This window comes from Phoca vitulina, unplaced genomic scaffold, assembly GCF_004348235.1.
Source record: "Phoca vitulina isolate PV1807 unplaced genomic scaffold, GSC_HSeal_1.0 scaffold3, whole genome shotgun sequence".
In the NCBI taxonomy this organism is placed as follows: Eukaryota; Metazoa; Chordata; class Mammalia; order Carnivora; family Phocidae; genus Phoca; species Phoca vitulina.
Genome location: NW_022589706.1, coordinates 58,421,745 through 58,445,413, shown reverse-complemented (window position 1 = coordinate 58,445,413; position 23,669 = coordinate 58,421,745). Strand labels below are relative to the sequence as shown.

At 35.8% G+C, this 23,669-nt stretch overlaps 1 long non-coding RNA gene across 2 annotated transcripts in view; it reads right to left on the bottom strand.

The window, feature by feature from the left end:
• LOC116630075 overlaps positions 1–23,669 on the bottom strand; it is a 140,157-nt gene that overhangs the window by 18,112 nt on the left and 98,376 nt on the right. The window contains exons 3-4 of one of the 2 annotated variants that reach the window (XR_004298874.1): positions 20,371–20,435; positions 17,781–18,484 (exon numbers count right to left, since the gene is read on the bottom strand). This is a non-coding gene — a long non-coding RNA (uncharacterized LOC116630075). Of the gene's footprint in view, positions 1–17,780; positions 18,485–20,370; positions 20,436–23,669 lie in introns of those variants that run through there. The other variant, XR_004298873.1, reaches the window with a different exon arrangement.

Genomic DNA, 23,669 nt, shown 5'->3' with positions numbered 1-23,669 from the left:
AGCTCTATTTTCAACTTTTTGAGGAACCTCACTCGGCATCGGGGTAATACAAATCAAAACCTCAATGAGATACCACCTCACACCAGTCAGAATGGCTAAAATTAACAAGTCAGGAAACGACAGATGTTGGCGAGGATGCGGAGAAAGGAGAACCTTCCTACACTGTTGGTGGGAATGCAAGTTGATGCAGCCACTCTAAAATTATATAATTTCTTCAAAATACACATGTTGACATACAATTTGGTTTTATTATATTGGCTATCCAAATGAAATATTTCTATTCAAAAGCTCGTTTCAAAAAAAAAAATCTTGCTAAAAATATAAAGATATCTGTATACATTAAACAAACATAAAAATGCCTTTATATGAAACATTGAAAAATAAATAGTATATCCTGACATTTGTAACAACATAGACGGGCGTTAAGGGCATTATGCTAAGTGAAATGAATCAGACAAAGAAAGACAAATACTGTATGATTTCATTTATATGTGGAATCTAAAAAATCTGAACTCATAGAAACAGAGAACATATTGGTTGTTGCCAGAGGCAGGGGTTGGGAGAAATGGGTGAAAATGATCAAAAAACCATTAAAAAACCCCAAAAAACAAAGATAATTATTATTCTTGTATCATATACTATTCTTAGCTGTATCTGTGTTATTTGAATAATTTTTCTGAAGAATATACTTTTTAATATTATATTATTTTTAATTTTTAAATAAAGTTGCCTGTAAGTTTCTTTAAAATTACGTTTTTGATTAATAAGATTAACATTGACTCTCCTGTGTAGACTACTTTTTTAGTTGAGAAATACTATCTGTAGGTACTGAGGCTATTGATAAGACCAGAGAAATTCTGCTAAATAGAGGATATTCTCAATACTAATTGTATTGAAATATGTAAATATTTCAGTCCAAGTATTTTACTGATTAAAAGACAAAAGAGGCTCAAGAACAGGAAAAAAATAAATGGCAGATGAAGAAATCTACGAAAAAGATTCCATGGAGCAGAAGAAAATTATGACCAAATATGTCAACATGAGTTTTTAAAAATTAATAAAACAATCATATCTTGAAAACAAAAGCATAATGTGGAGATAAAAGAGCTTGGAGAAGACATGGAGATTTCTTTCATAGTCTGGGCCATCTAGGTTCATCAGAGACATTCTAATCATTTTGATCCTTAAAGTGAAAGGTCTAGGTTATTATACTCTTACTCCTAGAAGGCCACTTGGTCTTCCAACTTATCCCCAGCAACTTTTATACCAACCAAGGAGTATGAAAGAGATGCATTATCCAAGCCAAAAGATAGACCAAAATCTATCTGCTACAAGAAACTTTCCCAAGTTCACTGGTAGAGATAGAACAGCTAGCTACTTTCAATTTTCCTCTCATTTTCCCTCCCTAGATTAAGTCCTACCTCACCTAACACCCCCACTGTTATCTTTAGCACCATCGCTGTGATTAATAACAGTCAAGAAGAAATTATCAAATTTGCATCTGACAATAAAGTTTGAGAAAAAACGAGTGACTTTGCAATATTTTTTCAAAGATCTATGTCAGCAGTAAAAACTAACCTGTAAATTTACTTCTTTTGTTGTTTCTTCCCAAATTAGGGATTATTTTGCATGCTTTCAAAAAATATTTATGTTGGGAGGTCCATATGAAAAAAAACCTTTGAGGAAGGAAACTCTTTCCCTAGAGGTCTCTTTTTACTCTTCCATTACCTTGGATGTCTGCATTAGATAAGGTTGGATCTAGTCCAAGTTCCATCTTGTAAGAATGGAGAAAGAGATGAAGCACAGGCAGGCAATTTCTTCTTGAAATCATGTTACTTGGAAGTTGCACTTAACACTTTCATTATGAGATAGTTAATGCCACAGGTAATGGCATATGATATATATGTATATACATATATACACATTTACATACATACAATACAAATAATACACTAAATGTGCAATAAAGATATATACATTATATATACATATATTTATATAATCTCAGACAATGCAGTGCCACAACTAAAATGAGACTGTTGCAAAGCATTTGAGTGTTTTTATAGAAAATATACTTAAAATCTGTCAGATTAACATTAGTCAGCAAGTGCTTATCCCTTCTTATTTTGGCCTACCACCATTTTGATTGTTTTATAGATTTTTACCATTGCAAACCAAACTGAACAGGAATAAGTCATGTTTTCTTTGAGTAACCATCTTGTTGCATAGGAGTACTAAGAGTACTTCTCACAGAATAAAAAATCAGGGGAGACTGATATAAGAGTGGATAGAAGGATGGAAAGAGCTATTTCAGGATTCCGTCAGCCCTGCCAGTTCAATTTTACCTGGAATTCCTTTTATGTGTTATCTTTCCTTACACAATCACAGATGAGTTTGAAAATACTTATACTAAATGAACTAGAAGATACTACATTGAACAAAAAAGAAATCATAGATAATTTGTTAAGTATGCTGCTTAAATCTTTTATGAAAAATATATAAAGTCATTACCGGCAGACATCTGCAATACAATTTCAAGACATTCTACTCTATTGTATCAATCTATATTAAAGTGCACATTTCAAAGCAAAATTCCTCTGATGCCCTTGTAGCCCACATAACACATTCATACTCTCAACATACTCCATATGTTGTTTTGTAAAATTACATATGTAGTTCTACTAATACGAGGCCAAATAAACCAACTCAATGGATTGAGAGGAAATTAATTCAGCCAATCTTTAATTTTTCTCTAGTTCTGCTACAGAAGCATCTTAGCATCTGCCATTAAAAAAAAAAAAAATAGAGATTCCTTGAGACAGCCCCCATTCCAAACAAATTAATTATAATCCTCTTTTAAAATACGGTAAGTTGTGGAATAAAGATTAGCTACTATTAGAAAGGGTATCTTTGCCCTAAGAAGTTAGAATCAAATTCAAATATTCATCGTGGGTTATTATAGAATGGTCCCTAGAATCAACTGCTTCCTGCTTGGTTCCTTAGCCAGCTGGAGCCCTTGTGCTTGCTCAACCCCAGGTTGGAGCTCTTCTGCTTTTCCACTGGTGCCCAGCCCTCATCACCACTCTGTGCAGGAATAGTTTTAACTGAGTTTATTGTCCTCTTAAATACCTTGAGGAGAGGATCTAGAAGTGGGCTCCAGAACCAAGAATAGAGCCCAGGTGAAATTGCTTTCTATGGTTAACCTGTGTTACAATTTCTCTGAGTTCTGGTAAATAGGAATTGACATATTTAGCAATATTAAGCAGTCAACAAATTTTTATCATGGTCAAATGTGCAAGCTGATGCAGGTGAGAATACAAAGAAATATAAGAATGGAGAATACAAAGTAATATAAGAAATAGCACCAACCCTTAAGGAATTTACAAATTAATTGACATAAGGAAGGGAGCAAAATACTTCATAGCATAATGGGCTGTATGCTACTTTAGGAACTCAGACCCAGGAAAGATCACTGTGCACAGGACCATTCAAGGGATTCTTCATAGTGGAAATGCAATTGAGATGGGCAGATTCCAACAAGGCAGAGAGGAAAGTGGAAAGAAATTCTTTAAAAAAAAAGTTGGGTGGGGAGGATATTCTGATCAAATTCTTTAGCCGTCTTCCTTAAAACTCATCCACAATGATAATAATGTCAGTTAACATTTACTGAATGCTTACTCTCTGCCAGGCATTCTACAAGGATTATTTCCTGTGAATTCAAAACACACTTCTAATTTGGATGCCAAGGTAATTCTGTTGATGAGGATACTGATACATAAACCAGTTTATTAATTCATTTAAGGCAACAAAGCTAATAAATGCCAGAGACAGAATGCAAACCATGTCTGACTCTGGAATTCACATGCTTAATCACTGTAATATAACAGCGTTTTTGCAATGTTATTGGACTTCACCCCTTCCATCTCACTTCTACTGCCAGTGATTACCTTTGAGACCCTTATCATACCCCACATGAACTGCTATTACAGCTTATGTAAAATATGGCTTCCCTAATTTTAATTCATTTTATTCTTCATGTCTACCCCATATTCTGGTCATTCACTCCCTGTTCAAAACCTCTTAGAGACTCCCACTGCTTTAAACACACACACACACACACACACACACACACACACACACACACACAAATTAAACTCTCTAATGTCCTCATAACTCCAACTTACCTTTCTACATTTTGCCCTTCCCATTGCTAATTCTGCTTCATATCAGATTCATTTGTGTACTTGCATCTTTCCCACTAGATTTCCAGTTACTTAAGGACAGAAGCAATGACTTCTCCTCCTTTCTTCTTTAGTTTCTAGTAAAATTCCAAGCATATGGTGGACATTGAATTTTGCTGAATCAGCATGTTGTGAGCACAGAGAGCAGCATGTGTTGACTGGAGCAGGTGGGATGTGAAGGGAAAAAGTAACAGAAGTGTAAAGACAGGTAGACCAGATTGTGGGGGCACCTTGAATACTAGTGTGAGAAGTTTGGATTTTAACCTGAAATGCTCTTTGTGCTAAAACATGTTTTGAAGTATATAGCAAGGTATAAAAACAAATTTCATTGTATTGCTCCCTCTGCACCAATTCTTTTTTTCCTCATACAAACATGGGCAAGCATTTTGCACAACACCTTACAAAATCATGTGGCTGCATCATTCAGGAGAGGCAGTTCTCAATGTCATTCCATGTCATTATCACAACTTCCCAAATTGGTCTACTCTTTCAGTGTCTGGAAGTGCTTGCTCCTATGGGCATCAATGCCTCATTTAGGAAGGTACAGCAGATTGCTGTTAGTAGCATAACTGGACATGTTAAAGCATGACATCTCCATCACCTGAATGTGCATGGGGAAACCAAGCTGAACCAAGCCACGGCTCGTTGGCAGTGGTGGCTGGTTCTGCAGCATTGACTTCAGACTTATTAGCACCTGTCACTTGCAGTCTCCATTGCTAATGAAATTATACCTAGGATATCATAGAGTCACATTAAGAGGTTAGAGTTACCCTCTCTTTTTTTTAATTTTATTTTATTATGTTATGTTAATCACCATACATTACATCATTAGTTTTTGATGTAGTGTTCCATGATTCATTGTTTGCGTATAACACCCAGTGCTCCATTCAGTACGTGCCCTCTTTAATACCCACCACCAGGCTAACCCATCCCCCCACCCCTCCCCTCTAGAACCCTCAGTTTGTTTCTCAGAGTCCATAGTCTCTCATGGTCCATCTCCCCCTCCGATTTACCCTCTCTTGAGGAAGCAGGATGCCCTGGTATCTACCGTCTGAGAGCAGTATCCCTCCTCGCTAATGTCCTGGCTAAGGTCACAATCCTAATATTGGCAGTCACTTCCTTTGAGATTCTTTACCCATAAAATGGGAAACAATACCTATCTAAGATACCTGCCAGTTTTTGTTTTGTTTTTTGTTTTGGGAGGGAGGAAGTGTCAACAAATATAACAGATACCAAAAAAAAAAAAAAAAAAAAAAAGGTTGAAGTATAAACCAAGATTCAACATACAGAACTGATTTTTTTTTAAATAACCAATCTACAAAAACTATTGGTCAGAGTTAGCTTGACGATTCAAACCACAGTTCCAACATTAAGGTCTTAATACCCCTACCACCCTTTTTAGTTTCTTTCTGTTGGCCAAATCAGTGCAGGGCCTATGAAAGGATAGTCCAATGCCATCTGGAAACTTCTAAAGTCCTTTAACTTGTTGTTATAACATTTTTTTTTTATCTTTTAAAAATGTAGTGAGGCAACACTGGATAGCGAATAGGGCTCAGGATTGAGCATAAGCTATCATGAAGATTAGGCATTGGTGTTCAGGAAGTCTCATAACTTCTCCATGTCTCAGTTTTTTATTGGTAAATAAGGCAGGTACTGAATTCATTGCAGGAGTCTCTTCCTGCCAGGAAGTATAATGATTTTGTGATAGCAAATTTCTCAAAAACAGACCTCAAGAAAGAAAAATGACGGATACTTGGTGATAGTCTCACAGTTACACACATGGATTTTGTTTGTTTCATTGTCAGTTCTTAATGAATAAGATAAAATCCCTGGTCTCAAGAGGTTTATAACCTAATAAGAAGGAAAAGATAAAAGCGTTTACTATCAAGCAGAATGTGGTAAAGTACTATTAGGGGTTCAAAAGAGGGAGAAAATATAATCAAGTGAAATCAGTGGATAACATGTTACTAAAGTGTTAACATAGGATTTGAAGCTTGAAGAATCAATAGCCTTAATCATAGATGGTGATTAGACGGGGGTCTGAAAATCTCAGGAGCACACAACAGCAAAGGAAAAGCATTTGGTAGTCTATGGATGAGAATAAATGTGAAATCACAGGGTATTCTATGACAAAACTGAGTGGCATACTGAACGTGTGTTCAGGGCTGTGGTAGATAAGAATTAAGATAGGCTAGGGCAACAAATAGAGAGCCTTAAATGCCAGACACAACAGCTCAGAAGTAATGAGGATCCATGGTAGAATTTTGAACAAGGGAATGAAATGAAATGTTTAAAACTGTACTTTAAACTGCTATCAATTGAAGGTCAAATGGGAGAAATTAATGAGGTGCTCTTACCCAGATGAGAAGGAACAAGATGTAGATCTGGCTGCAGAGATGAGAACTGAAAAGAAATGAAAGGAGGGACATTCTAGAGCTCAAAAGTGTTCAGTTTTACAAATTTCTTGTAAATGCCTACCAAGTACTAGGCACTGGGGCCAACGTGTGGGATACAAAGATGAACAAGATGTCCTCTCTCTCAAAGAATGGAGTGTTGCTTATTGGTTAAAAAGATGGCCTCTGGAAGTTGAAGCCTAGCTACATAGCTAATAAGCTGTGTGACCCTAGGCAGGTTGCTTCTCTGTGCCTTAGTTTCCTCATTTCTCTGTGCCTTAGTTTCCTCATCTGTAAAATGGGGAGAGTTAGTAACATTCCTGATAGCACTATTATGAAGATTAAGTGCATTAATATAAATGACTCACAACATTGTCATATAAGTAAGGGTTCTATTTCCACATAAAATTACACAAAATGAATTAATTTTAGAAGGGAGAATTTTGGTTAAATGAAGGAAAGAAATTTCAAATAGGAAAAAAGGATCTCCTTTAAAAGTGGTTTTTAAGAATCTAGTTATTAATATTAGCTCAGCTCAAGACTGAATACAAGCAACTAGAGGTTTCATCTAATCCAATAATTTAAAGACATGTTATCTCTCAGAGGAACAGAACTCTCAGGGCAGAAGGACAAATTATGTATTTTATATTAAATCAATAAGGAGAGTTCATGGTTATAATAATTCAATCTGTTCTGTATTACTTTATCAATGATAGAAATAGAAAATACTATAAGAAGAATACTTTATCTTCAACCATCTAGTTTTCTTAAGCTGTCTTTTCTCACTGAAGAAGAAAGACCTTTCACAACTGAAGCTTATTTATACTATTCATTGGATATTTAACATTTCAAACATTTTTTTCTCTTGCTCCCCTCTCTACCCTATGTGACTGGGCTACCTCTTTGCCAATCCTTGAAAACTTCAAATTTACCCAGGGAACCTAGAATATTGGAGTAATGCAGATTCCTAGTGTTTAAATTGGGCTATTATGATTTTAAACAATAAACTAGCTAAGAGTTTACACTTAATTCTTCCTTTGTGTCTGAAACTACTAATATACTGCTGTGAGCATCATTATCAAAGCCATTCCATTGTGCCAGCATTTATTTTAGCTTTCATTGTCAAAGATTATCCAATTCGACCTGAACACTCCTTAGTCACCACTCTCTTCTGGAAACCTACAATGCTGAAACAGATTTCTTAAACAGGATGGAGTTAAATAAAATACTCATTTTCTAGGATTTGGAACATTTGTCCTAATTTCACACCTTATGCTGCAGCTCAGTTAGTGCTTGAAAGGCAAAGCATGCAGCCAGAAAGCAAATTCCAACATCACCTCTTCTTTTTCATTACACCTTTTTGAGCCCCTTCGACAAAGGACGATGTATTGATATACCTGTTTGCTTTACAGTCAAGCACTGTTTGGAGGTCAAAATCAGAGACCTGGAGACAGATGGTTGATTTACATTCAAACCCGTTTTTAAAAAAAAATTTATTTATTTGATAGAGAGCAAGAGAGAGAGCATGAGCTGGGAGAAGGGCAGAGGGAGATGGAGAAGCAGACTCCCTGCTGAGCAGAGAGCCCCACTCCGGGGCTCAATCCCAGGACCTTGGGGTCATGACCTGAGCTCAAGGTAGACATTTAACTGACTGAGCCACCCAGGTGCCCCAAACCCGGTTTTGAACCTTGTTTATTATATTCTTTATAAGCCCTTTTATTGTTTAAAAAATAATCTCCCAAATGGCTTCAGTGATGGAAAGCAGTTTATTTACACAACATTCATTTATTAAACATCTACTATGTGCACATCACTGTTATGGATATAGAATGGGGTGAGAGCATGGGGAGGGGGGAGTTGAGTAGATTATACAAAAATAGTAAATAAGAAGCTTTTTTTTTTTTTTGAGGAGTTCAGAATCTAGTTGAAAATACAAACAAGAATACGTGAACTATGCATCCCTAGAAAATTATGGATCACAATTTTTCACATCAGATTCATTTTTTTTTCAGATACACTGAAATGCTTAAATTTAAAATCATCTTTCATTAAACATAGAGAGTAATGCTTGATTTCTTTATAAGAAACTGGGTAAAAAGACCATAGAAAGTGATCTGAATGAAGCCACCAGATACAAGCAAAAGAAAGGGATCTGTCCTAGTACAGGCATACCTTGGAGATCTTGTAGGTTTGGTGCCAGACCACTGCAATAAGGCAAATATTGCAATAAAGCAAGTCAAATGAAGTTTTTGGTTTCCCAGTGCATGTGAAATTTATATTTACACTATACTATAGTCTATTAAGTATGCAATAGCAATTTCTAAGAAACTATGTCCATACCTTAATTTAAAAATACTTTATTGCTAAAAAATGCTAACCGTGACCTGAGCTTTCAACAAGTCATAATCTTCTTGCTAGTGGAGGATCTTTCCTTGATGTTGATGACTGCTGACTGATTAGGGTGGTGGTTCCTGAAGGTTGGGGTAGCTATAGCAATTTTTTTTCAATTTTAATTCCAGTGTAGTTAACATACACTATTTTATTAGTTTCAGTGACTCAACAATTCCATATATTACTCAGTGCTCATCAAGATAAGTGTACTGTCAATCCCCTTCACCTATTTCACCCATCTCCCACCCACCTCCCCCCAGTGATCATCAGTTCTCTATAGTTAATAGTCTGTTTTTTGGTTTGCCTCTTTTTTCCTTTGTTTGTTTTGTTTCTTAATTTTTTAAATTGGATTGTTTTTTGGTTTTGTGGTTTTTTTTTTTTTATGTTGAGTTGTATAAGTTCTTTACATATTTTGGATGCTAACCCTTTATCAGATACATCTTTTGCAAATATCATCTCCCATTCAGTAGGTTGTCTTTTAGTTTTGTTGTTTCCTTTGCTGTGCAAAAGCTTTTGATTTTGATATAGTCCTAATAGTTTCTTTTTGCTTTTGTTTTCCTTGCCTCAGGAGACATATCTAGAAAGATGTTTCTATGGCCAATGTCAGAGAAATTACTGGTTGTGCTCTCTTCTAGGATTTTTATGGTCTCAGGTCTAACATGTAGGCCCTTAATCTGTTTTGAGTTTATTTTTATGTGTGATGTAAGAAAGTGGTCCAGTTTCATTATTTTGCATGTAGTTTTCCAGTTTTCCCAACACCATTTGTTGAAGAGAGCTGTGGCCATTTCTTAAAATGAAATAACAATGAAGTTTGCTGCATTGATTGACTCTTCCTTTCAAGAATGGTTTCTCTGGAGCATGTGGGGCTTTTGACAGCATTGTGCTGTCTAAGTAGAACTTCCTTCAGTAGAACTTCCTTCAAAACTGGAGTCAGTTCTCTCAAACCCTGCTGCTGCTTCCTTAACTAAGTTTATGCAGCATTCTAAATCCTTTGTTGTCATTGCAACAATCTTCACAACATCTTCACCAGGAGTAGATTCCATCTCACGAAACCATTTTCTTTGCTCATCCATAAGCAGCAACTCACAAAAGTTTTGTCATGAGATTGCAGCAATTCAGTCACATCTTTAGGCTCCACTCGTAATTCTAGTTCTCTTGCTATTTATTTTTTTAAGATTTATTTATTTATTCATTTATTTAGAAAGAGAGAGAGAACAAGTGGGGGTAGGGGCAGAGGGAGAGAATCTTCAAGCAGACTCCCTGCTGAGCTGCTGAGTGTGGAGCCCTGTGCAGGGCTTGATCTCACCACCCATAAGATCACAACATGAGCTGAAGCCAAGAAGCGGATGCTTAACTGACTGAGCCACCCAGGCACCCCTCTTTTGCTGTTTCTACCACATGAGGGTTGGAATCAACTTCTTCCAGACTCCTGTTAATGTTCATATTTTGACCTCTTCCCATGAATCAGAAATGTTCTTAATGGCATCTAGAATGGTGAATCCTTTCCAGAAGGTTTTCAATTTACTTTGCCCGGATTCAAAGAGAAATCACTATCTTTGGCAGCTACAACCTTATGAAATGTATTTCTTAAATAATAATAATAAGACTTGAAAATTGAAATTATTCCTTGACCCATGGTCTGCAGAATGAATGTTACATTAGCGGCATGAAAACAACATTAATCTCATTGTGCATCTCCATCAGGGCTCTTGGATGACCAAGTGCATTGTCAATGAGCAGTGACATTTTGAAAGGAATCTTTTTGTCTGAGCAGTAGGTATCAACAGTGGGCTTAAAATATTCAGTAAACCATGTTGTAAACAGACATGCTCTCCAGGCTTTGTTTTTCCATTTACAAAGGCAGAGTAGATTTAGAATAATTCTTAAGGGCCCTAGGATTTTCGGAATGGGACACAACATTGTCTTCAACTTAAAGTCACCAGCTGCATTAGCCCCTAACAAGAGTTATCCTGTCCTTTGAAGCTTTTTTTTTTTTAATGAGTAATATATTTTTTTGTGTGTGAGCAAAAAGTAAATGTTTATTGTTGTAAGCACTGATGTTTTGTGACTGTTAGGCAGCATTACTATGGCAATAGATAAATGAAAAAATACATCCTTGCATAACAGATGCAGATATAACAGTAAAATCGGTATAAGGCAAGGAGCAAAACAGTAAATTGGAATGAATTTCTTTATCGGTTGCTACAGGATATGGAGACTATTCTTAATATTATATATATATATATATATATATATATATATACATATATATATATATTTTTAATTTTTTTAATTTAAATTCAATTAACCAAGGTATAGTACATCATTGGTTTTTTATATAATGTTCAGTGATTCATCAGTTCAGTGTAACACCCAGTGAAGCTTTGAAACCAGGCATTGACTTCTCCCCTCTGGCCATAAAAGTCCTAGATGTCATCTTTTTCCAATATAAGGCTGTTTTTTCCTACATTGAAAATCTGCTTAATGTAGCCACCTTCATTAATCAGCTTAGCTAGACCCTTGTGGATCACTTGCTGCAGCTTCTACGTCAGCACTTGCTGCTTCACCTTGCACTTTTCATACTGTGGAGCGGGCTTCTTTCCTTAAACCTCATGAACCAATGTCTGCTAGACTCAAACTTTTCTGTAGCTTCCTCACCTCTCTCAGCCTTCCTAGAATTGAAGAGAGTTAGGGCCTTGCTCTGGATTAGGCTTTGCGTTAAGGTAATGTTGTAGCTGGTTTGATCTTCTATACAGACCACTAAAACTTTCTCCACATCAGCAATATGGCTGTTTTGTTTCTTACCATTCATGCATTCACTGGAGTAGCACTTTTAACTTCTGAGAACTTTTCCTGTGCATTTACAACTTAGCTGTTTGGCATAAGGGACCTGGGTTTCAGCCTATCTCATCTGTGGATGTGCCTTCTTCACTAAGCTTAATCATTTCTAGTTTTTTTTTATTTAAAGTGAGGGACGTGCAACTCTTCTTTCCACTCAGTACTTAGAGGGCAGGGTTATTAAATGGTCTAATGTCAATATTGTTGTGTCTGTCTCAGGGAATAGCGATACCCCAGGAGAGGGAGAGAGACTGAAGAATAGCAGGTCAGTGGAGCAGTCAGAACACACACATTTATCGATTAAGTTGACTGTCTTACATTGGCATATTCATGGTGCCCCAACACAATTACAGTAGTAACATCAAAGATAACTAATTACTGATCACCATAACAAATACAATAATAATGGAAAAATTGGAAGTATTGCAAGAATTATCAAAATGTGACACAGAGACATGAAGTAAGCAAACACTGTTGGAAAAATGGTACCAATAGATGTGCTGGACAAAGGGTTGCCACAAACCTTCAACTTACAAAAAAAAAATGCAATATCTGCAAAGCACAATAAAATGGTGTTTGCCTATAAATATCAGAAATTTCAAAGATTAAGTGAAATTTATTTTAATAAACAATGGTTATGTTACTTGCTAGTCTGCATTTAGACATGTTTGTAAACATTCCCTTTTTCAACTTGCCAAAGTTCAATTTGGTGTGTAGTGTCTCTAACTCTATTTAGCAATATATATATAAGCTCCAATCCTTCCTTCATCACCAACTTAGGAAAATCAGTATCTGCCCTCCACAAACATTGATCAATTGTTTGAGTCAAGTTTTCACAACTAAATTCCTTTTTATATCTCTGTTCCCCAAGTGTAGGGTGAGACCAAAGGGAAAGAAACTACATAGTAATGAGTCCAAAGACCTTATGGGTCACAGGCTAAATCCTTAGTGACTTGCACATGAGCAGTTTTTAAAATCTACAGATGTGGAGCCCATATCTGGAATTTCTACATTAAAAAGGGGAGTTTGGAAGAAATAAAAATATACCAGTTTATTCAATTTCTCACTTGGACTTTACCTTATTCCCATTAGATTGAGTTTAATTTATTTTACATACTTTTTGGGTGGACCAGAAACTAGTGATCTGACCCTATCAGCATAATTAGGGTAGTGATTAAAAGCATGGGCTGGAGCCAGGTTTCCCAGGTTTGGACCCTGTTCTGTCACTCACCAGTCATATAAGCTTGCACAATTTTGTCACCTCTCTGTGTCTTAGTTCCTTATCTATATCAGGGAGCTAATAATACCAACCTTATGAGGCTACTGTGAGGATTAAATGCATTGATATACGTAAAGGATTTAGAATACGGCATGTCACATTCTAAGCATCTCTAAGGTTTTGCTATTACAATATTATTGTTCCTTAAAATAATATCAGGAACCCCTACTGCATCTTTCTACTCCCATAAGCACTTTAGCAGAAAAATAAAAATAAAAGCACCACAGGAGAAAAGAGTAGAGTGTCTCCTTCTGTTTTTTAAGCACTAAAATAACTGTTTTTTTAGTATCTAATTTCTCAGACCTAACCAGTATCAATATTTCTCTTTACTATGATTCAAATGAGGTCTACTTCAGTAGTCTCAACTTTGCAAGATGTCAACATAGGAAATAGAAGTCTTGGTACTAAGGAAACTTCAATTCTTATTTAAGTAACAGTTGATATTAAGTATCAATATTTTAAGTTGTCTATAAAATTATGCTTCCTTTTTTTCCTTTCTTCTATCAGTACGGCCAACAAATATAATTTCTTTTGTCTATTTATAAATAACTAGAGAAATTTAACACTCTTCCTCTAAAAGCTAAACATAAAATCTTATTAATAAAAAACAACAGGTTAATCCTGGCTTTGGAATCAGAGAAATCATATTAAAATGCATACTCTGTGATTCATTCAAAACCTGAATATAGCAATATAAATCCTATAAAGCCACATGGATTTTAGATCAAGGCAAAAAAGGTAAATCAAACCTGAAATGAACGGATTAGCAGAAACAGGAGTGCTATTGTAATGTTCCTTTGTATTGAGTAATAGAGAAGCAGATTTTATCAAATCTTGCTTTCTAATTCCCATCTGGAAAAGCCTTGCTCTGGAAATGAACAGGTTTGAAGAAATGCCTTTGACATCTGTAAAGTTAAAAAGCATCAATAATTGGAATGGGCTTAATCCCCCATTCAACAGCAGGTACTTTATGTACAATCATAAGAAGTGATGAAAGTCAGACACAGATGTACAAATTGTTAGATTTAATCAGATTGGGCCTCTACCTTAGTTTAGTCTACTTGCGTTAGCTTCCATTTAACGGGCTGATGGTTGGATATGTAAGGAAGAAATCCAGGTCAAAAGTCAGGTTTGAGGTGTCAGATGATAACTTATTTTAACTCCATAAACCACCAAATATGGAAAGTTTTCACTGATACTCTTGTGTGTATCATTGTGCATATTAGTCTATGTTAAACTGAGTCTGTGAAATGGACCTAGTATTTGCCCCTTTGAGGTTCTGAAATAAGAGGAGGAAACTGTGTGTCAAAGAGGAATAATGGTGGTAGAGTGGCCAAACTAAACAAAGGTAGGAGACAAGGGATTTAGTGGTTTAAAACACTGGCTATTTATGATGCCTAAAACGTTCTTTAGAGCAGCATACACATTTAGTTGCTCTGAAATCCATTCTGTGTTCACAGATCCAGCTGCTAAGTGTTCATTTCTTTTCCCAAATGGTTGTATGAAGATAGAGGAAGGAAGATGAAATTTGTAATTACATAATCAAAAGCAGTATTGGTTTCACTAGAAATTTGTTATAAAAGTTATGCATATCTACAAACTTCTCCCTAGTATTTTGGGGGGTGTTTTTACTCTAATTATTTAATTATTCTGTTCTATTATAATTAAAAAAAAACTTGTAAATAGGCTGGAAAATATCTCACCAGTAACACTAAGCATATTATTATCTACCACAGGATTCTTTGTATAGTGCTACATATGGTCTTGTAAATAAATTAAACATTGGATAACTGATTATGTTAGAACTAATACTACTAGAAATGGTACTATTTTCTTTTGTTTCTTCATTTATATACTAATTTTTTTTTTTAAAGGTTTTATTTATTTGACAGAGAGAAAGACAGCCAGAGAGGGAACACAAGCAGGGGGAGTGGGAGAGGGAGAAGCAGGCTTCCTGCGGAGCAGGGAGCCTGATGTGGGGCTCGATCCCAGGACTCTGGGATCATGACCTGAGCCGAAGGCAGACGCTTAACGACTGAGCCACCCAGGCGCCCCTATACTAATTTTTTAAACTAAGGACCATGAATGTGTTTTTAATCTCTAAACTACCATGTATGCATATTAGTTGTCAGTATTATTATATTTCCATACCTTACAATTAAGGGTATCATAATCAAATAAAGATTTATATTTAGAGAAAGTAAAAAATATCCTGTTCAGTTTTGTCTCATGTTCATGCAAATAAGAGAATTTTTTCCTTAATCTCCCATCTTCATTAAGTTTTAGTTTTAATATAAAAAAAATCTACAAACTCCATGTGCAGCAACCTCTCTCCCTCTTCTGACCTCAATCCGCACAATCATAAAACACACAAAACTTTAAAATTGAATTATTTCTTACCATATGGGATCTGAGAATAAGATCAAACCCAACCTAGACAAATGCCATGCAAGTTGACAACTGTTCCTGGAGTCCTGGGCAATGCCTGGGAGAGTGCCTGCCAGGGCCTACTGTTTTCAAACGAGTTTCATTTCTCTAACAATTTAAATCTGCCAAGAGGAAACCGAGACAATCAAGCATCGTGCCAAAAAGCCCCAAGCTTAAGCTAGAGATGTATCCTCTCTTTAGCCTGCTGATGAGAGAGGGAGCAGAGGGAGAGGAAAGGATAAAGATTCATAACGAGTAGGACAGAGGCTCAAGTATGCATTTGGAATGCCACAACAGGACAATTTCTGGTCCTAATTATGTTACTTTGTTGAGCTCCCTATCCAGAATAGAGAATACTTTCTTCCTTCCCTTTATGAACTCCCACTGTATCTGGGGTTGAATATTGTCTGGAACATATCATCTTCCTGTCTTCCCATCCTGGCCCTCCCAGAATGGTGTCACCAGAGAGACATCCTTTCAGAGAGGCCCCTCCCCACTGGTTCAGTTTCAGAACAATGTTCTGGTGCCTCAAGGAAAGTTTCCCAAGGAAGACTCAACACCGCCCCTACTCCCAATTTTCTGGCTTTTTCCTTCTTTATATCATCTCAGATTCACAGAAAGGAGGTTAACAAGAAAGTCACACTATCATCTGGACTCCAGTTCGTGAGTAGAGGAGAGAAAATTGGGGGACTAGTGGTAGCTTCCTACACCAGAGAGCCATATGCACTAAGAAAGGATGAGAACCTGCTCTGCCAACCTGGCACCAGCCTTCCTAGCACCTCGTGTTTGAGAAATGAGACCCACTGTTTCTTAGCACAGGTCCAGGTGGTAGAAATCCATAGTCGATCCAAGCAGACACCTTCAATCAGGATACCAAAATGACAGTAGATTGAGGAAAAAGGTGGTTGTAAATACACAAATAAGCTACAACATGTGATGTTTGAAGGTACAGTACTTTCCGAATCACAAGTTTAAGATCTTTCCTGTTTTTTACAGTAGCTGAAATACGAGCTTTTGAATCAGGTGCTTCTGGATTCAAACCCCAGCCCCCCACCAACTAGCTGTGCGACCTTAGTCAGTTTGTTCACAAACTGTCTGAATTTTGGCTTCCTCGTTTTTAAAAGGAGCATAATAAACTTACTTCACAGGATAACTGTGAGGATCAAATTTAAAATAATTGATGTAAAGCACATAGAATTGTGGCCAAGTTATCACTGATACATGGTAAGCACTCAGTAAATGATAGCTATTAGTAGCTTTCAGTTGGGGATTTAAAAATATGATATTAAATGATCTTACTTATTTTGGTCTTAAGATAATCACTGGGAACATTTTGCTTCTGAAAGTCTTTCAAGAGATTTTTCTCTCAATCATCTTCAATTAATCCTGGAAAATCCATTACTTACTACATGACATCAGAATAAAGAAGAGCTTTAAAATCACAACTGAGAGTGATTTTGAAGCAGACACTGTGTTGGGGGCAAACTGAGATGACCTTGATGGAGGACAAGTTGGCAATACCTGGGAAGCAATCAGAACTCCCATTTCTAGAAATGTGTCCAAAGTCTTGATCATGATATGACTCTAAGGATGAGTGTTGCAATTTGTTAGGAATTGGGAACCACTGTATGCCCATCCACAGAAGACTGCTTAAATATGTTATGTTATCTCCAGTGAAGCATTATGTAGCCACTAGAAGTCGTAGAAAACTACTGAATGACATAAGGGAATAATCATATAATAAGTGAAAAAGCACACTGAAAAACAACATTGCAGTATCCCATTAAAAATACATACTTCCTAGAGAGAAAATATTGAAAGGATATACACCAAAATATTAACATCTTTATTTTTTAAAGATTTAATTATTTATTTGAGAGAGAGTGAGAGAGCACAAGCGGGGTGGAGGGGTAGGGGGAGAGGGAGAAGCAGACTCTCCACTGAGCAGGGAGCTTGACGCGGGGCTCGATCCCAGGACCCCGCATGACCTGAGCTGAAGGCAGATGCTTAACCGACCGAGCCTCCCAGGCACCCCCAAAATATTAACATCTTCATACCAGCACAGGGGGATTATGGCTGATTTGATGTTGGTGTTTTTATTTTTGCTTTTTTGAGATTGTTACTTTTTGCAAAACATGTATTGGTTAGTAATTTAAAAATAATATAAATGAATTTCCTTGAATTTTAAATTTTTCTATTTCATTGACAGTTTGGAAATGTAAATAATGATATCCATAAGTCTACACATACCCACACATATTTATTCAGTTTTTCCCCAAATGCCAATATATTGATTTACATTATGCTTACATAAAGGGTCATACTTCAGTGATAAATGAAAAACCCCTACTAATTTCTCATAGACAAACCATGTATTTCTTCAAATATTCATTTAAAATCCAATTTTAAGCCCTATTTAAGAAACAGTTTCAGAATACCTTTTCATGCCTCTTCTTTGTAAAGTCTTCAAATGCTGCTGACCTTGCTTAATAATTTTTCCCTTACAACATATTAATTATTGTTCTGGCACCTCTGGCCTACTCATGAAATCAATGAAGTGTGAAATGCCTCTGTGCAGAGTAATATTTCATATTTGGTACTTTACGTATTAATTACTTTTCTGTTTTTGCTAATCTAGTCAGGAAAAAAAATAACCTACCTCATTTTGTGATGAACTGTCAATGAGAAAAACAGGAAAACAGCCAACAAGTCACATTTGCTGACCTATTAAAACCTGCTAAGAGAAGAGAGACTTCTACACTAGTACCCTTTTTATTGTCATACAGTCTTCTTATGTAAGTTCTGCTGCTTAATCAGCGAGGGTCCTTATAGCAGTGACTGGCTTTCTTATGCTTAAAAAACAGATGTGAAGTCCAAGAAGCAAGTAATCTAAATCATACCTCATGGTTTTGAGCCTGAAATAAAAAATAAAGTCCAAAATACAATCCAATTCAAAGTCAACAGGAGGTATACAGAGTGCATTGACAAATTTAACAATTTGCCAAATTGTAGTCTGCAAAGAGAAACTATATGGGAAGATGCTCGTATATTAAAATTCTATTTAGTTGCCACTTCAGCTGCTCAACAGTTAAAATATAAATCAGTTTGACAGTCTGAAAGCAGGTTTAATCCTGAATTCTAGGAATGTATGCACTTTCTCTCTCTCTCTCTCCCCCTAATGCCAGTCATTCAGCCTGAACAAGAAAATTCAGGTGTGACATTTCTTGATTCAAGAGCTGTGTTAAGCAGTTATAAAGCTGCTGTAATTTACAGCAAAGAATAAAGCTAACCTAAGAGACCTCAGCCCCAATTTGCTAAAACTTATTACACCTCATTGGCCACTGAATAGCCAAAAGAAGAAAAAAGAAAAAAAATTATCTGAATAGGAAACTTTACTAGCATTAGCCTAATGAGAAATGATTGGCTTAAAATTGCTCTGGCTACATGGATAGGTTCAGTTTAACACTATTTACGATGTTATGGTTTCCTATTTCCTGAGTTATATAAAAGCCAAAGCAGTTACTGAAACAATACTAATGAGTTGATAGATATTTTCAGATGTGTGTTTGACTCCTGAGTCTAGTTAAATGTCTCAGTATGATGTATGTAGTTCTCTACTGAATATCCCAGCTGTTGGATTAATATTTTAAGAAAATTATCTTAAGCTATAGTGACTTTGATACTATAGATATACCAATTGTGTTGATTTTATTCACACATCACTTTATAAAGTACAATGAATATGCTAAATAAATGAATGTGTGATCATTAATAACTAGCTTCTTGTTAATGACACCCCAAAGCTCTGTGAAGGAGAATGCACTATCCATGTTTTAAATGAGAATCTTCTGCTGCAAAATGTATTTTGCCAAAATGATTTGGGTAATGCTAAAGGCACAGGATAAACTCATGGCCAAAATGTTACTAAGTAAAAGAAAAGTAACAAGTGACTGGTTTGCTCTAAATTAGCATTCTTGATCCAAAATAATTCTAACATTCTCAGAAATTAACCCATATTGGTAAGTTTAGTTAGGTGACTTATTTCCCCACAATTTTCTAAAAGTTGCATTATGAATTAACAGGTATGTAACATATAATCTTTGTAGTACGAAACCTCCACAGACACTGATATTTCAACCCTGAAAGACAAAGTTCTAAGGAGTGATTTGGATGATTCATAATATTTTTATACATGTACTAATCTGTTGCAATATTACATGACTTTTGGGATTCTCAGATCTGATAATTTTCTAAAATATAGATCAGATACCAAAAACCATACCCATGGCTAAGAGGAAGGAAACATTTAAAGGTATTAAATATAGACAAATGTACAGTATATGTGTACATTAGAACATCTATAAAAACTTCCCTTAAGAAACATATAAAACAAAGCAAATCTCCCTTTACCTTAACACCAACCCCATCCTCATCACTCAAGAGGTTGGTGTGTGTTTGCCTTCTATTTTAGGTTGCTTGCCCGTTTTATAACTCATATATTGGTAAAGCTAATTCAGTTATGGGGGAAAATCATATATATATATTAGGATAATTTTAAATAAGCTGAAAAGCAAATCATTTCTTGCCTTTTTTTTTTTTTTTTTTTTGGCTTGTAGAGTAAAATTGAGTTGATCTGAGAATCATTAAAGAAAATGAGCAACATATGTTCTGCTTAGAACACAGACAGTACAATTTCAGAGTAAAATCAGAAGACTGTTGAATAGAAGGAGGCCAAAGGTTAATGTTGGAAAGCAGAAATCACTTCTCATAAATCGTTGGCTTATAAAAATAAAAGGCTTACCCTTTTCTTTTGTTCCAGGTGTAATTGTCCATCCCTGCTACTACCAATGGCAGTTAGATAATACACTGTTGGAAGAAAAAAAAAGAATATTTGAATGCCCAAGGATGTATACAGTATCATTCTACCAAAGCTTCCAACACTGAAGTGTTTGTATTATTAACATCCTCTAAAATTTACTAGAGTGACTAATTTGCTATAGTCACTGGACAGAAATCATGTAGCATGATTTACACTACTACAAAATCTTTACTAACTTGGGCACCATAAATTTGATCATTTAATAATTTAGTGCTAAATCTCTTCTTTTAATGAAAGGAGAGTGATCATGATTATTATTAATGCTATTTTTAGTTAGTTTTAAATTATGCCATTATGATAAAACATTCTACTTAATTTAATATTTCAACTCAAAATTAATTTCCAAAGTCTTTAATTCTACTCAGCCTGCATAATTACCAGGTATTGTAATACTCTTGCAACTGAATCTCTGAAGTGCATTTAACAATAGAGAATGTTAAATGGATATCTTATTTAGGTAGTACAGCTTAGACTTGGTCTTGGTTTTTGAGAATTCAAACAGAGAGCATTCTAATTAGGAAATTAAAAATCTCTTTTATTCTTGAAGAAAAGATAAACAATAGATAAAGCTATTTACATCACATTCTGATACAAACATTGCATGATTTTAAATGCTGTCTTATAAATTTCCTATGATTTTTTTTAAAAAATAATGGTTAACATGTCATCTCAGAATGCTCTCTTGTGCCATCGTATTCCAATTTACAGCATCCAATGAATGGAAAAGTGAATATTGACATTTTGTGGAAAGCAGTACTTATTTCACATGCTGACAGGTGTTACTGTAATAGCAACTTGCAATTTAAGACCACCATCTACTGGCTCTGCCCAATGCTGCAAAAGCTATCAGTGTAATCTCCAACTGATTTTAAATGCATCCTACCAAAAAATCTACAAACTGCCTTTTAAAGAATTTACTAAACTGGTAACTTACCTCCTAACCAACACAATAATATTCAGTTTGCACATTCTTAAAGGCATTCACCATTCTTCAAGAAAATGCAATAACTAGAATCTGTTGTTAGATGTTGCTACCTATGATGATTAACTGCAGATTTTTTTTCACATAATAAACCTGATACTCTTGAATCAGACTTGATTGATAGGCAGGGATATCAAATTTATGCCCTGCCACAGAAGATACTCTGTGACAGTCAGGATTCTATTTAGGAACTAAATAGGACACTTTGTTAATGAGGCTTCTTTATACTAATTCATACTGCCTTTAATTCCTTAAGAACCATGGTGGGATATTACTGTCAGAAAGGGGACATAATTGTAATCTAGGGTCACAACCTTCTCTGGAGCCTTTTAAATTACTCTGATTAGTCATTTCTAGAACTACATAAAAGTTGAGTTACATTTCCTAAGAGTTTCTACCTTATCTCTGCTTCCTCTCAACTGAACTCTTTTGTTTTAAATTTAGAGATAAAGCATTACATTTATGAAAGCATTGTTTCTTTCATGTACTATTTCACCTCTCCTGGAAAAGTGTAGTTCCTTGCTTTCCAAGTTCTTCAAATCACTTCATTCATTCATTCATTCATTCACTCAAGAAATATTTATTAGGGCCCTGAACTCTGCGGCAGTTAATGGGGATATATATATATATATAGTGTCAAAAAGAAAACCATAGGCCTAAAATGTTTGTCACTTAGGTTAAGATACCAAGTCAGTAAGCCAAGACTTAATACCTACCCTAACTCAGTTTCAACACCCCAGAAAGGGATTCTTAACCAATCAGTTAGGGAATTCTTTGGTCAGCACCAATAAGGTAATCTGTCATGAGCCCTCTTCATCCCCCAAAGGAAGATGAGGTAATCCACATACTAAAACCCAAATGAAGGAGATTGCACCTGAAATAATCCTTTTTTTTTCTGTTTATAACTTCCTTGTCCTGCCTTTATAAACCTTTCCCTTTCTGTAGCCCTTTGGAGTTCCCTTCTGCTTGCTAGATGGGATTCATGAATTGTTTGATGAAGCCAATTAGATCTTCAGATTTACTCCGTTGAAGTTTTTTAACAATAGGTAAGTAATTACCCCAAAGATACAAATGTAGTGATCCAAAGGAGCACCTGTACCCCAATGTTCATAGCAGCAATGTCCACAATAACCAAACTGCAGAAAGAGCTGAGATGCCCATCAACAGATGAATGGATAAAGAAGATGTGGTATATATATATACAATGGAATATTACTCAGCCATCAGAAAGGATGAATACTTACCATTTACATTGACGTAGATAGAATTGGAGGGGATTATGCTGAGTGAAATAAGTCAATCAGAGAAAGACAATTATCATATGGTTTCACTCATATGTGGAATATAAGAAACAGGGCAGAGGACCATAGGGGAAGGGAGGGAAAACAGAATGGGAAGTCATCAGAGAGGGAGAAAAACCACGAAAGACTCTTAACTCTAGGAAACAAACTGAGGATTGCTGGAGGGGAGGTGGGTGGGGGGAAGGGATAATTGGGTGATGGGCATTAAGGAGGGCAAGTGATATGATGAGCCCTGGGTGTTATATGAAATTGATAAATTATTGAACACTACATCTGAAACTAATGATGTACTATAAGTTGGCTTATTAAATTTAAATTAAAAAAAAAACAATATGTAAGGGCACCTGGGTGGCTCAGTGGTTAAGCATTTGCCTTCAGCTCAGGTCATGATCCCAGGGTCCTGGGATCGAGCCCCACATCGGGCTCCCTGCTTGGTGGGGGGCCTGCTTCTCCCGCTCCCCCTGCTTGTATTCCCTTCCTCTCGCTGTCTCTCTCTGTCAAATAAATAATAAAATCTTTAAAAAAAAAACAAACTATATGTAAGTAAAAAGTATAATTCCAATTAACATAACTGAGGTTTATATATATATTTATTTCTATGCTCACTGGTTTCCTCAAAGGCATGCAATATATCACTGAAAATGATTTTTAAGTACTGATATTAAAAATTACTTTTAGGAATGTGCAAAATTATGTTTTCCCCCTTCCCCAACCTGTACCATGTGAAAGATATGTATAGCTAGTGAGACAGATGAAGTGACTATCTACTTCTAAGTTCTCTGCTCATCTCTCTATACCCTGTGAAGTCTCCATACACCCATGGTGATTTTCTTTTGGTGTGCATGTGATTTGTTCCATCATTTTCCAAGTTACCCAGACTTGAAATCTTGCCTCAGCTTTTCCAATTAAAATAAACGCAATGAGACAGAAACTCCCTC